This window comes from Phasianus colchicus, chromosome 11, assembly GCF_987193195.1.
Source record: "Phasianus colchicus chromosome 11, bPhaCol1.hap1.1, whole genome shotgun sequence".
In the NCBI taxonomy this organism is placed as follows: domain Eukaryota; kingdom Metazoa; phylum Chordata; class Aves; order Galliformes; family Phasianidae; genus Phasianus; species Phasianus colchicus.
This window is the reverse complement of record NC_143446.1, coordinates 546,117-559,529: the sequence shown is the minus strand read 5'-3', so window position 1 is coordinate 559,529 and position 13,413 is coordinate 546,117. Positions and strand designations below refer to the sequence as shown.

At 38.9% G+C, this 13,413-nt stretch overlaps 1 protein-coding gene and 1 long non-coding RNA gene across 2 annotated transcripts in view; one reads left to right on the top strand and one right to left on the bottom strand.

Annotated features, from left to right (window-relative positions):
• Nucleotides 1-13,413, top strand: part of LOC149916335 (uncharacterized) — a 50,522-nt gene that overhangs the window by 23,831 nt on the left and 13,278 nt on the right. The window lies entirely within an intron of this gene.
• On the bottom strand, nucleotides 6,989-12,803 carry LOC149916336 (uncharacterized). The gene is made up of 3 exons (XR_016470208.1): nucleotides 12,433-12,803; nucleotides 9,429-9,573; nucleotides 6,989-7,201 (listed from the first exon to the last, which is right to left on the bottom strand). It is a non-coding gene; the product is annotated as an uncharacterized LOC149916336 (long non-coding RNA).

The following is a 13,413-nucleotide window of genomic DNA, read 5'->3' as shown; positions in this document are numbered from 1 at the left end:
CGGGAGGACGTTACAGAAAGTGGAGAGCTGTGGATTCTTTCGTGCGGAGAAAAAAACCCTGTTTTCAGGCAATATATGCTGCTGAATTCGCACGTTCTCGGCATAGCAATTTCGCTATTTCGCTCTCCTGGGTTGACAGCGCCACTCTCTGTCAACCGCTTCGGAGAGTTTGCAGTTGCTGAACGTTAAATCGCGGTTCTCCCCGAATGCCGCTTTCTGCCTTCAGCAGCGGTCTCGTCTCTCTCGCATGCTGAGAAAGAGCGACTTCAGGCGGATGGTTTTCTCGGACGAGCGGCTTCTTCTGCGCACATCGCAAAGGAGAGGTTCTGTCTTCCCCTTGTCTCCATGCATTCTGCACTACGCTTCTCTCTCATTCTTATGCCTTTTCTTTTATTCCTAGCGACATTTCGTTTTTGTGTGTTTATCCGATGCTACACTTCAGCATTCTGTGACGAACAGAGTGGAAGGGAAAAGCCCCTCTAATAAGGCAGCTAGAAGTTCCAGGAGCGACACACGTTGTGCTTTCAGAGAGGACGTTACAGAAAGTCGAGAGATGTGGATTCTTTCCTGCGGAGAAAAAACCCCCTGTTTTCAAGAAATGCAGTATTCTGAAATCGCACGTTCTCGGCATAGCAATTTCGCTATTTCGCTCTCGTGGGTTGACAGCGCCACTCTCTGTTAACCGCTTCGGAGAGTTTGCAGTTGCTGGCCGAGAAATCGCGGTTCTCCCCGAATGCCGCTTTCTGCCTTCAGCAGCGGTCTCTGTCTCTCTCGCTTGCCGAGAAAGAGCGACTTCAGCCGGTTGCTTTTCTCGGACGAGCGGCTTCTTCTGCGCACATCGCAAAGGAGAGGTTCTGTCTTATCCTTGTGTCCATGCATTCTGCACTACGCTTCTCTCTCATTCTTATGCCTTTCCTTTTATTCCTAGCGACATTTCGTTTTTGTGTGTTTATCCGATGCTACACTTCAGCATTCTGTGACGAACAGAGTAGAAGGGAAAAGCCCCACTAATAAGGCAGCTAGAAGTTCCAGGAGCGACACACGTTGTGCTTTCAGAGAGGACGTTACAGAAAGTCGAGAGATGTGGATTCTTTCCTGCGGAGAAAAAACCCCCTGTTTTCAGGAAACGCAGTATTCTGAAATCGCACGTTCTCGGCATAGCAATTTCGCTATTTCGCTCTCGTGGGTTGACAGCGCCACTCTCTGTTAACCACTTCGGAGAGTTTGCAGTTGCTGAACGTTAAATCGCGGTTCTCCCCGAATGCCGCTTTCTGCCTTCAGCAGCGGTCTCGTCTCTCTCGCATGCCGAGAAAGAGCGACTTCAGGCGGATGCTTTTCTCGGACGAGCGGCTTCTTCTGCGCACATCGCAAAGGAGAGGTTCTGTCTTCTCCTTGTGTCCATGCATTCTGCACTACGCTTCTCTCTCATTCTTATGCCTTTCCTTTTATTCCTAGCGACATTTCGTTTTTCTCTGTTTATCCGATCGAGAGAGACGAGACCGCTGCTGAAGGCAGAAAGCGGCATTCGGGGAGAACCGCGATTTCTCGGCCAGCAACTGCAAACTCTCCGAAGCGGTTAACAGAGAGTGGCGCTGTCCACCCACGAGAGCGAAATTGCGAAATTGCTATGCCGAGAACATGCGAATTCAGCAGCATACATTGCCTGAAAACAAGGTTTTTTTCTCCGCAGGAAAGAATCCACATCTCTCGACTTTCTGCAACGTCCTCCCGGAAATCTCAAATTGTTGCAGTCCTGGATATTCTAGCTGCCTTGTTAGAGGGGCTTTTCCCTTCTACTCTGTTCGTCACAGAATGCTGTAGTGTAGCATCGGATAAACACACAGAAACGAAATGTCGCTAGGAATAAAAGGAAAGGCATAAGAATAAGAGAAGCGTAGAATGCATGGACACAAGGAGAAGACAGAACCTCTCCTTTGCGATGTGCGCAGAAGAAGCCGCTCGTCCGAGAAAAGCATCCGCCTGAAGTCGCCCTTTCTCGGCATCCGAGTGAGAAAGACAAGACCGCTGTTGAAGTCTGAAAGTGGTATTCGGGGAGAACCGCGATTTAACGGGCAGCAACTGCAAACTCTCCGTAGAGATAATGTCATTGGATTGGAGAAATGTGGTATTTCGGGGAGATAATGTCCTAATTTGGGGAGAAGATGCCGTTCTGTGAGGGGGAAGCATGCATTTCTGAGAGAAAATCTCCTATTTAGGGTGAAAGTGTCATCTTGCTAACGAACTTCATGGAGAAATTATGAGGTATTTTTATGAAACCTGGTATTCCCAGGAAAGAGTACATCTGTGATCAAATGCCGTATTTCTGGGAGGGAACATCTGATGTGGGGGGGAGAAGGTGATGTATGTGTGAGAAAGCTGGTGTTTCTGGGAGAAAATGCCAGGTATTGGTGAGGAAACAGATGCTAGAGAGGGAAAAGGCCATCCCTTTGGGAGAGAAGTGGTATTTCTGGGAGAAAATGCCCCAAATCGGGGAGTAAGTGTCATCCTGAGGCGTGTCATGGAGTAGATTTGGGAGGAAATGGAGGTGTTTCAAAGAGTAGCGGCACTTCTGGGAGAAAATGTCCTCTTGAGGGAAGAAAACAGGTCTTTCTTACAGCAAATGTCATCCAATTGGGAGAAAATCTCCTCTCTTGGGGAGAAAAAGTGGTCTTTCTGAGAGAAGGTTTCCTCTTCTTGGCTGCAAGTGTCCCATTTGGCATTGTCATGGAGGCTTTTTGGGGAGAAAGCGTGTGGCAGTTGTAAGAGAAGGGGTATTTCTGGGAGCAAATCTCCTCTTTTTGGAAGAGAAGGTGAAATTTCCAAGGGAAAAGTGGCATTTCTGGGAGGAAATGACATAGCTGGGGGAGAAAAGTGGGAACCGGTGGGAAAGAATATCTTGTACTGGAGAGGAACGGTGGTCTTTTTGGTGTGCCAAGTGGTCTCTTGGGGAGAAAACGTGGTAAATAGGGGAGACAATGTCCTCTGGAGGAGTGTCAAGTAGTAGTTGGGAGAGCAAACGTCAGGTATTTCTCGGAAACCGGCTGTTTCTGGGAGATAGTAGCAGACTTGGTTGGAAATTGACAGGTGTTTGTGAGAAAGCTGGTATTTTGGGAAAAAAAGGCCGTTTTTTAAAGAATAAGCTGGCATTTCTGGGAGAATATGTCCCATCTTTGGGAGAAAACGGGTGTAGGTGGGAGAAAATGTCGTGTATTTGGGAGAAAGCTGGTGTATGTGGGAGAAAAGGCCATTGTGATGGGAGTCAGTGTGATCTTGAGGAGTGGAAAGCAGTATTCTTGAGATGAAACGTGAGGTATTTCTAAGAGTCCTGGTATTTCTGGGAGAAAATGTCTTGTTTTGTTTTATTGTTTTTAATATTTATATATTTTTTATGTTGCAATTTCAAGGAAACACTTCGACAGAAATTGCTTTTAATTCTTTTGGCATACATAGAAGATGCGAAAATGCACATCATATTTTCACATGAATGTAGTAACACAAAAAAAGTTCAAAGCAGTAACTGATACACTCAATTATAAAAGCTGCCCTTCCTGTGCAAGAAATGTAACTCAGCCCTTGGGCTAGATGCCATTCTGTGTCATTGATGTAAACCTGGCGGACAGTACAAATACTCTGAATTTAAAATGGCATGACTAAAAATGGAGTCTTTCCTCTAGCTTTTAAGTTTTAAGAAACAAAATATGGACGTATGCTTGGCCACTTTTCCTTTCATTATATACAAAAGTGACTCTCTCTAAAATAACTGTCAAACTAAGAGGGACTGTCAGAAACCTATCACAGGAGGTAATCTATTTGCTCAGGTTGCTGAAGAGCAATGAAAAAGTAGATATTGAGTTTCAGTTTTCAGCACATACATTAAAGTCCCATGCCTGTAATTAGGTCTCCTACCTTCCAAATAGAATTTTAAAAAAGTTTGATACATGATTATTGTAAATTATTTTTCTATAATTGGTTAGTGGTATTGTGGAACACATATTTAAGGATTAATGATGAGAAAGATTAGAAATCCAAAAAGTGTAAAATTCCATGCAAACTCAATTAAGTTTCAAGGACATTTCCATCAGAAAGAATGGAAATGAAGAAAGAACGGAGCCCCCAGGCTGGTCGTTGAGTGAGAATTACTGCTTACCCAGCATCCGTTTGCTTCATCAAATGTCCCCCATCTGCTCACAGAAACCTCTCTAAGATGCTTTTCTGAAGAATATTTGGCAGCATGTTTCCCAGGGCTGATGCCTAGAGGAGAGGGTTACATGGAGACTTGCTGTCTATCTTGATGGCAAACCCCTCCTAAGTAGGAATCCAGAGCTGGTGACTCACTTTGTAGTCTTGTATAGGTCTGGGGCAAGACAACATTATGGCAGTGGGGAGATATTCATGGTCAGGCTGGACAGGCCTCTGAGGTCTCTGACCTCTGTGGGTGTCCCTGTTCATTACTGGGGAACTGGACTCAATGGTCTGTAAGAGTCCCTTCCAACTCAAAAACAAATTCTATGATTCTATGATTCTATGAATATTCCTGGTTTTATTACAAGTACAAATACTGATAAAGCCTACATTCAAATTGTTTATTCCTTGCTTTTGGAGAAGCTAAAACACTAGCACTAAGAGTTTTCATCAACGTAGATAATAGCTTGTCAGTATGCACAGTGGTACGTGCACCCAGTTTGAAATTTCAGTGCCATTAATGTTTTTAATTTTTTAAGTGATATGACACAGTACATGCAATCAACAATAATGAACATACCATGGTTCAGGACCCCTGATCTCTCAGCTAGTAATTTAAAATATTTTCATGTGTAGAGACAAGACAAGTATTATGTCCTAAAAGGAGTCTAGGTCCCCAGCACTATTTCTCTCTCTATTTGATCCCTAAAAACAACTGTTTTCTTGCCAAAGATTTTGCATCGTTAAATCTCCTTTCTGAAACAATGAATATTGTGTAGTTGCAGGCCACTTTTTCAAACCTGTGGACATTCCCTTTGCTTCTACTTCTTTAAGCAACCTGCAGTTGCAATACACTTTTGCAGTACAGTCTTGAACCTCTTTATTCCTTGTTTTTCAGTCACCATGGGCTGTGTCTGTGCTGTCTTTGTAACCAGGACCACGGAATGACCTCTTTTCTCCCAGTTAGTTTTCTCAACACATCTACTGGTGTGGATGAAGCAAGCAAAGGCAACAAGAAAAGCAAATACAATTATACTAGCAAGCAGGAGTATCATTTATTATAGATGATAATCACATGTTGGTTTGTCACTAGGTGTGCTTAATCAACTACTTTCTTTTTGAAATAAGAGTGAAGATAAAAGAAAAGTTCAAATAGGATTCCTACATGTCTCGTTTTCATTAAAGATTAGATCTGCTACAACACGATGAACTGAGGATAATATAATGTAACGTCCAAACACTTTTTTTCAAGTAATGTTAACACTGAATGAAAGGTATACAGGCTTCAATGAAATTAGGAAGTTGAGGCCTAGTTGAATGCTATTTGTTGTTGAATGGTATTTGTGACAGTGTTGAAAGAAATGGCTGATGTTATTGTAAAGTTACTGTCTGTCATCTATGAAAAACGGTGTTCTGCACAGGTCTGTGAGTGTTAGAAATGGGCTTTCTTGAAGAGCTGTCTTTATGGAAAAGGAGGCATTGCTTGCAAACTGGTAAATTGGGAAAAAAAAAAAAAAAGTAACATTTCTGATTTCCAATTTAGTTATTAGAAAATCCCCATCATCTCTCTTTATATTATAGGAATACTCCATGGTGTCCTTGGGATGACAAGATGCCTGTACTGCTATTTAGATATGCACAAATACAACAAATCCATGGGCAGATCTTTCCCCTACTGCATTTTTTTAATGTATTTCTTTATTGCTAAACTAAAAGGAAAATAATAGTAGAAAAAATTCAATCACCTTAATCAGCACATGCAAGTCTTAAAAATCTTTTTCTTGCTCTGACTGGTTTGAGAGCCTATTGTACTGAGAAGCAAAAACAGATTACAAGTAAAACACATAAAACAGAATACAAGCATGTCTATTTCTAAGTTCTCTGGTACTCAAAAATCTAAATACCTATTCATGTAGCTGCATTCATTGCTTTAAGTCATTAGCCAAAAGTAAATACGTAAGGAGAAACAGAGACAAAATTGACTTTATAAGAAGAAAATATATTTTAATATTCAAAATATTCTAAGTCACCATGCTGCCCTTTGAAGACAGCATTCATGTCTCATCTTGATCATGCTGACAAGCATCTCACGGGTATCTGCTTTCACTTACGTTGATTGTACAGTTTAGTATCTGTAATACTGAAAAGACCTGATGGGAAATGTTACCTTCCAAATTTTGCTCTGTGTATATGCATTTCCTATTTAAACCCTCACTCAGCAAGAGAAGGAAAAACACTTCTCAGTTTCAGTGTAAGTGCCCCATGGCATTTTCTACAGGAAAAATATCACTTTAGATCTGTCAGACAATAACATTTTATTACCTCAAGGATGTTATCTGAACCTGAGGTCTAATATCTAAATGAACTGCAGTTCAGATTATTTGAGATTTAGCAGAAAGACAGAGGGATGGAAAGTTTCATAGAAAGATTCTATGGGGAGAAGTCTCATTCATTTATTGTGGATAAATATGATGAAAAGGTATTCATATACCAAGTTTTAATAACTGTATGGTTAACAGGAGGAACAGTAGACAGCTTTGAGCAGTAGCTGACATACAGAACAGGAGAGTTGGAAGAGTAATATTTCCAAGAAGATTAATTTAATTTAAAGGCAGAATGTTTTTTGGCTATTGGAAAGTTCTCTGTTGTGTTGAGCAAAAGGATATATATACTGGCTGAAAATAAACCTGTAAAAGTGAGGTAATGCATTTACTAAAACAACAATAATTGCTGTATCAGGATGGATCATATATTAAACGCAATAAAACTCTGATTAATAGCTGTCAGGTTATTTCTTTATTTTTCTCAAATATTTATTTGAGCGCAACATACTATAAATACTTTAAAGAAAATGTTTATCTTATATTTGTACATGATTGCACTCAGTAATACATGGAAGAGCAGCCACTGAAGTGGGAGGATCATAAGCCCAATGTATGTGAAGAGAGAGAGCAATAAATTTGATTCTTCTCAGCATTTTTCTGTTACAGGTTTTGAGAAACTTGTTAGATTTTAGTACCTGTAAATGTAAATGAAACCAACATAAAGTACCATACATAACCTTATTACTTTAAATAACATAGAAAATATGGATTGGAAGACTCGTGTGCATGTTCTTTTTTTCTGTCTTAGACCTGAATAAAGCTGTAAAGAAGAAATTAATGCTCTAGTAAGTCACTGTCAACTCTTGCAAGTCCATTTGGGAGAAAATTTGACACTCCATTTTTTTTTTCTTGTTGTCCTTCTATCTCCTACTCTCCTTTTTGTGTATGTTTATTATTTGCCTCATTTCTGTGAAAACAAATCAGGCTCCATTAATAAAAGCAAAAACTGTTTAAGGCCATCCATCTTACTCATTCTCCTCAAAGGTTTGCTGCCACTTGTTCTATCACAGAGGACTGCAAAACGTTTTTGCTCCACATTGTTACCCTCTAAAGATAAAATGAATAAATTGCTTAAGAAGATGTTGAAAGACTCTTATTGGTGCATTTATGATCATAACATACGTATTTGTGAGACCTAAGGATTTTTATTCATTCTATTTTTGTTCAATGTAAAATCAAGATTAACTTCTTAGATTTTCTGGACATCCTCGTTGTATAAATTTAATTTTTTACTCCTTTTCCTTGTACAACTTCTGAAATCTGACAGTAAGAACATTTTTATTTTTGTCTCAAACCTCTTTTTTATTCTTTGTCCATCTATTTTTTTTTTCCCCCTATGATGCTTCTTATAACTTTAATAATTACTTTGTGTTCCATTTCATTACGTTACCTATTTTTGCTTTTTCTTTGGGGCAGGATATGTCTACTGCTATGCATCTGCACAGTTCCTACAATGGAGCTTTGATCCTGGTTGGATTGCTTAAGTGCCATTAACATAAACGTGGTTAACAAGAATAGTAGTTTCAGCTTAGTATTTTTCATGCTAAATCAGGTTCAAAACTAGAAGAATAAAAGTTTTTTTGTAAGAAACATAAACATCCATGTTGATTTCATAAGTGAAACTGATTCTGTTTTTGAAGAGCGGAAGAAATTTAAATAATTCATCTGAAAGCAAAGTTCACTTCTGTTTTTATATTCTCAGAAGTGAATCATCAGATTAAACTAGCATGCCACAGTTTAGTGGTAAACCTCTAACACTACCAAATCTACATATGTAGATTTTGCTTTAATGTCACAGGCAACAGAATGTAATCAACTAACAAACAAAACAAGCAAACAGAAAATTCACATCCAAATAAACCAGAAAGAGGAGTTTATAGACACTCTACAGAACTGTTAGCTGTGCTATGCTTTTCAAAAGCTGGAATTTGTCCTACAGACATCTCAGAAGTTGCACATCTGTCCAAGAAGAATCATTGCACTTTATTTCTACTGTACATGTTTATCTTCTATCTTATTCTTCATTACTGTTATGTACTATGCAAAATACATAAAGAAAAAAAGCAGTAATCAAACTATACATACTGTGAGCAGGGCTTTGTGAAGGCTGCAGTACTGTACAGAAGAAAGCCTTGAACAGATCTATCTCAAATTCAGGGTAATAATACATTTATTTCCTACCCACATTGCTCATGTAATCCACCAACTATTTTAGGAACGCCTAGATTCTTAAAAATACAGAAATTAAAGTGATTTCCTGATCAACCCTTACAGAAAGACACAAGTTTAAACATGAAAGCAACTATGAATGCTTTGGAGAGAAAAAAATAGAATGTAATGTTAATAATCCCTGTAATGTTAATAAGCTAAATAACAGTTTCAAAGTTTAGTATCTTGATGCTTTACGGAGCTCCCATAAAATGGCTCTGAGCCTTCCCTTTCTAATGATTTTGCACACCCACGCAACTTGCTCTGTGGGGATGGAAGATAACAGGATTTAGATCCTTGACACACTGCAATTGATTTAACAATAAATATTGTCTATCCTAGTTTTGGGTTACTATAAGATGAAAGCAAAAATGTATATACTGATCTACTGGTTTTCTTTTAAAAAGCATTCATCTGATGCTGAAGGCTAATTCTGTAAAGCTGAAACTTAAATCCCAGCAGAAACAGGTTCCCAGATATTAAAAACAAACAAACAAACAAAAAATCATAAAAGTATGTATAATGAAATCTTTAGGCATGTGACAAACTTTGTTTTATATATTATATGATTTCAGAACATCTGTCACACACACTCACAAACTTTCCTTAGAAGGAGAAGCAGAAGTTTAGATGATGATAAAGTTATGTTCTTACCACATTAGAAGGTTCCAATTTCTTCCTTCTAGCAAGGTCAGTGATATTATTGCCATTGTAGTTGATGCTCTCCATACAGCCTTTGAAATTTTTTTCTGCTGTTAGAACTTGGCTTCCCAGAAAAAGGCATGCCTCCAAAGGTTATCTTTGAATGTATCAGAAAATGAAAGACAGTTACTGGAGGACAAGGGCTTAGAATTTTTGCTTACTAGAAAAAGAAAGTATCAAACAAGTACTGGAAAAGTAGGAAAAAGTCTATGATGAAGTCACGACTGCAAATATTTTTGGTGGTAAATTGTATCTGTTATTAGGTTTTCCCAAATACAGAGAAAATATGTATCACAGTTACATATAGACTGTAACGAAGAGAAGGTCTCTAAAAGGAATGCAGTTTTAAATGCTTGGCAGAGCAAAATGTCAGTATTGTTAAGAAACAAGAATTTGTTGGCCAAAGAATGTGCTGTCTGTCTGATCTTGGAGAAGAAAAGTCTGCCTTTCTTTACAAACCTGAATGCAGAAAGTTTGAGAAGTAAAGGTGCCCAGTAAAACCTATTTCAATATGTAGACTGAAACAAACATTCAAATAAAAAAAAATCTACTAAATCAAAAGGGAAGAAGGAAAGTGTTGCTTTATGTAGAACATCCATCAGTTTGGTAGAGTGTCAGAAGTGAGAAGTGGTTGGTGGCAAGTCAGGAAAATAATTCTTCTCTATTATGATGCTAAAACTAACTAAAAATTGATGATAAGAAAAGAGAAGCAACTGGCACCTATAGAGAGCTTCCCTGTTATAATATTAGCCTAGAACATGGCTTTGAGAGCACAGGGTTGTCAGCAAAAATGAGTCTGAGGGCAGGAGGGAAAACGTGAAAGAGCAAAAATGTTACAGCATTTACAAAAATACATGGTTGGGGAAAAATAATTCCCTCCTCCCCCTTCACCCCCCTTCCATATTATAGTATGTATATAGTTATCTTAATCAAAAAAGTAACCAAGGAACAAAGGCTATAAAATACAGGTGTTGTGCTGTTTCCTGTTCAATCATCCCTTCCCTAGGGAACAATCTAAGTACTAAATACTATTACTAAAATTCTGAAAAATGAAAGTAGTATTTCTGACCCTTATTACTACTTGGGAGAAAAAGGAGATATCATATGAAGGACTTGGAATGGGAAACTCGAAGTTACTGTAGACAAATTGTTGGATAGCAAAAAATACAGTGAGTTGTGGCCAGTTTACCAGGCAAAACGTTTACTCTTTACATATTAAATTGCATGGACAAGACAGTGTTATACTACTTTGCATGCCCAGAATGGGAAAAAGCAGATTTCAATTCAAAACTTAAATATCAATAATAAATGGAGACAATTGTGAATTAATTTCTTTTTTATTTAGTTTAAAAACAAAAACAACAGCACAAAAATGTTTCTAAAAATCTGTTTTTACTCATGACTGGAAAATCCAAATGCGATTTCCATGCATCTCGTGGGCCTGAGATAAAGACAATTTAAAAGGAAAGAAAGAAAAAAAAAAGGGGGGGGGGATGCTATGATGGTAATGTTTAATATTCGTGTGGGGGGTGAAAGGTGTACTTGAGTTGCCTAAGCACAAGCTTCTACTGCTATTGGTGATACCTGGGGTAGTGTGCCTTAGTAACCTCTGCTTTCTGCTTGAGGAGGTATGCATCTCTATAAATTCTCTGCCATTTCTGCCAACACCATGGGAGTGCTGCAGATATCTAGGGGATATATGTATATAAGCTGCTCATTCAGTTTACGTGTTTGTCTTTTTCTTGGATGAGAAATAGTTGCTGTTTATTATTTCCTTAAATGCAACACAAGCATTTACTCATAATATCCAATCTGAGAACACCGTTCTTGTAACTGCTTATGAAAATCATAGATACAGAAATCAAAAGAAACTGTTTCAATCTGCTTGCATTTAAGGAAATCGGAAGTCTCTTTCCACCCTTGCGCATATTTAAGACTGTTTTCTGACAAACTGCTAGCTAAAGGCTTCAGTCTTTCTTTTTGTGCTTACTCCCTCAATGGAATAGCTGAGCTTTTGTAACTGTCCCTACTTTGAAGTTTTCTAGTGGATCCAGGTTGGTTTAAGTATCCTCTATTCCTCACTTCTTTCTTTTCTACCATTTTCTTCAAAAAGGAGCATGTTAAGAACATAAATTTCTATTCTGTTAAGAGTCTTCTCCTGCAGTTAGCTGGTTAGTAAATAATACTTTGCTTTCAGAAGATAGGAAATGGATTTGTGGTCATTCTAGATGTTTCTTATCAGGTAAACTCTCATATGTATGTGTTGGAGAAATTCTAATCAGTTCTTCAGTAAAGGTATTATGAAAGCTCAGACAGACTGTTCTGTCATTATTTACCAAGAGATCTGTCTCTTCCTAAAAATAAACAAGACTTTTTGAATTAGGATGTAATTTCCTTTTAAACTGAAAAATTGGAGAAAGACATTTTCTCAAGGGGGAACTGCAGTGGTTGGAAAGAATCTCTGCAAGTCATTGAGTCTAACAAAGCTGGTTCCCTACAGTAAGTTACAGGAAAACGTCCAGATGAGTTTTGAATATCTCCAGAGGAGACTCCACCACCTCTCTGGGCAGTCTGTTCCTGGGCACTGTCACCCTCACAGTAAAGAAGTTCTTCCTTGTGTTCAAATGGAACGTCATTTATTCCAGTTTGTGTCCCCTGCTCCTTGTTCTGTCATTGGGCTCCACAGGCAAGAGCCTGGCCCCATCTGCTTGACTCCCACCCTTTTGGTATTTATAAGCATTGATAATATCCTCTCTCAGCCTTCTCTTCTTCAGGCTGAACAGCCCCAGGTCTCAGCCTTTCCTCATACAGGACATGCTCCAGGCCCCTCATCATCCCTGTGGCCCTCCACTGGGCTCTCTCCAGAAGTTCTGTATTTCTTGAAGTGAGGAGCCCAGAACTGGACACAGCACTCCAGATGTGGCCTCACCAAGGTAGAGAAGAGAGGGGAGATCACCTCACTCAACCTGCTGGCCACATTCTTTTTAATGCATCCCAGGATACCATTGGCCTTCTTGACCACAAGGCCACATTGCTGGTTTGTGGTCACCCTGCTGTCTACAGGGACACCCAGGCCTTTCTCTGCAGTGCTTCTTTCCAGCAAGTCAGACCCTAACCTGTACTGATACATGCAGTTACTCTTCCCCAGATGTAGGACTCTGCACTTGCCCTTGTTGAACCTCATAAGGTTTTTTCTCTCCCTTTCCACCCTGTCCAGGTCTTGTTGAATGGCAGAAAGATAAAAACTGATCAATGCTTCTTGAGGGAAATTCCCAATGTATTTTAGGTGTATACAAGATTATGTAATACTGTGTGAATGTTGTTATGACCGGGTGACGGTTCACCGATCAGTTCACAGATTTTTTTGCTTCTCAATTGTTTTTACAAAATGTAAATAGTATTCATGAGAAGAGAATGTGATTGACTTAACTTCTTCTAGCAAAATTTTGGCCTTGGAGCTTTGTATCTGTGCAGACTGGAACCATAAGTCAATCACAGAACTTGCCACATCACCATTTGCTTTGGTAAACCATCACCACCCCCTTAATATTCAATATTCTTGAAGGTTCCCTTTTAAGTGAATTCAGATCTGGTCCAGTTGTGGAACTTGCAGCTTTCAGCGTAAGAATATTGTGAAAAGAAGAAGTATCACTAGTCTGTACAGGACTAACACATTTCATTTTACATATGACATTCTTAACAATAGGCTTTTATTATTCATTCTTTGTCATATATTAAAATAAAGGATGTTTTATTTTCTTTCATGTACCAAACAGTTCCATTTGTCTTAAATACTCTATACAACTGCAGATAATTACAGCAACATAAAAAACAGCATTATGACATACCTAGAGGGATTAGTTTGACTTGTGTTTGGTTCCCAGGTCCCAAGATGCCAGTATCTGGGAAAGTGGCAAAATGGAAATTCAACTGTGCA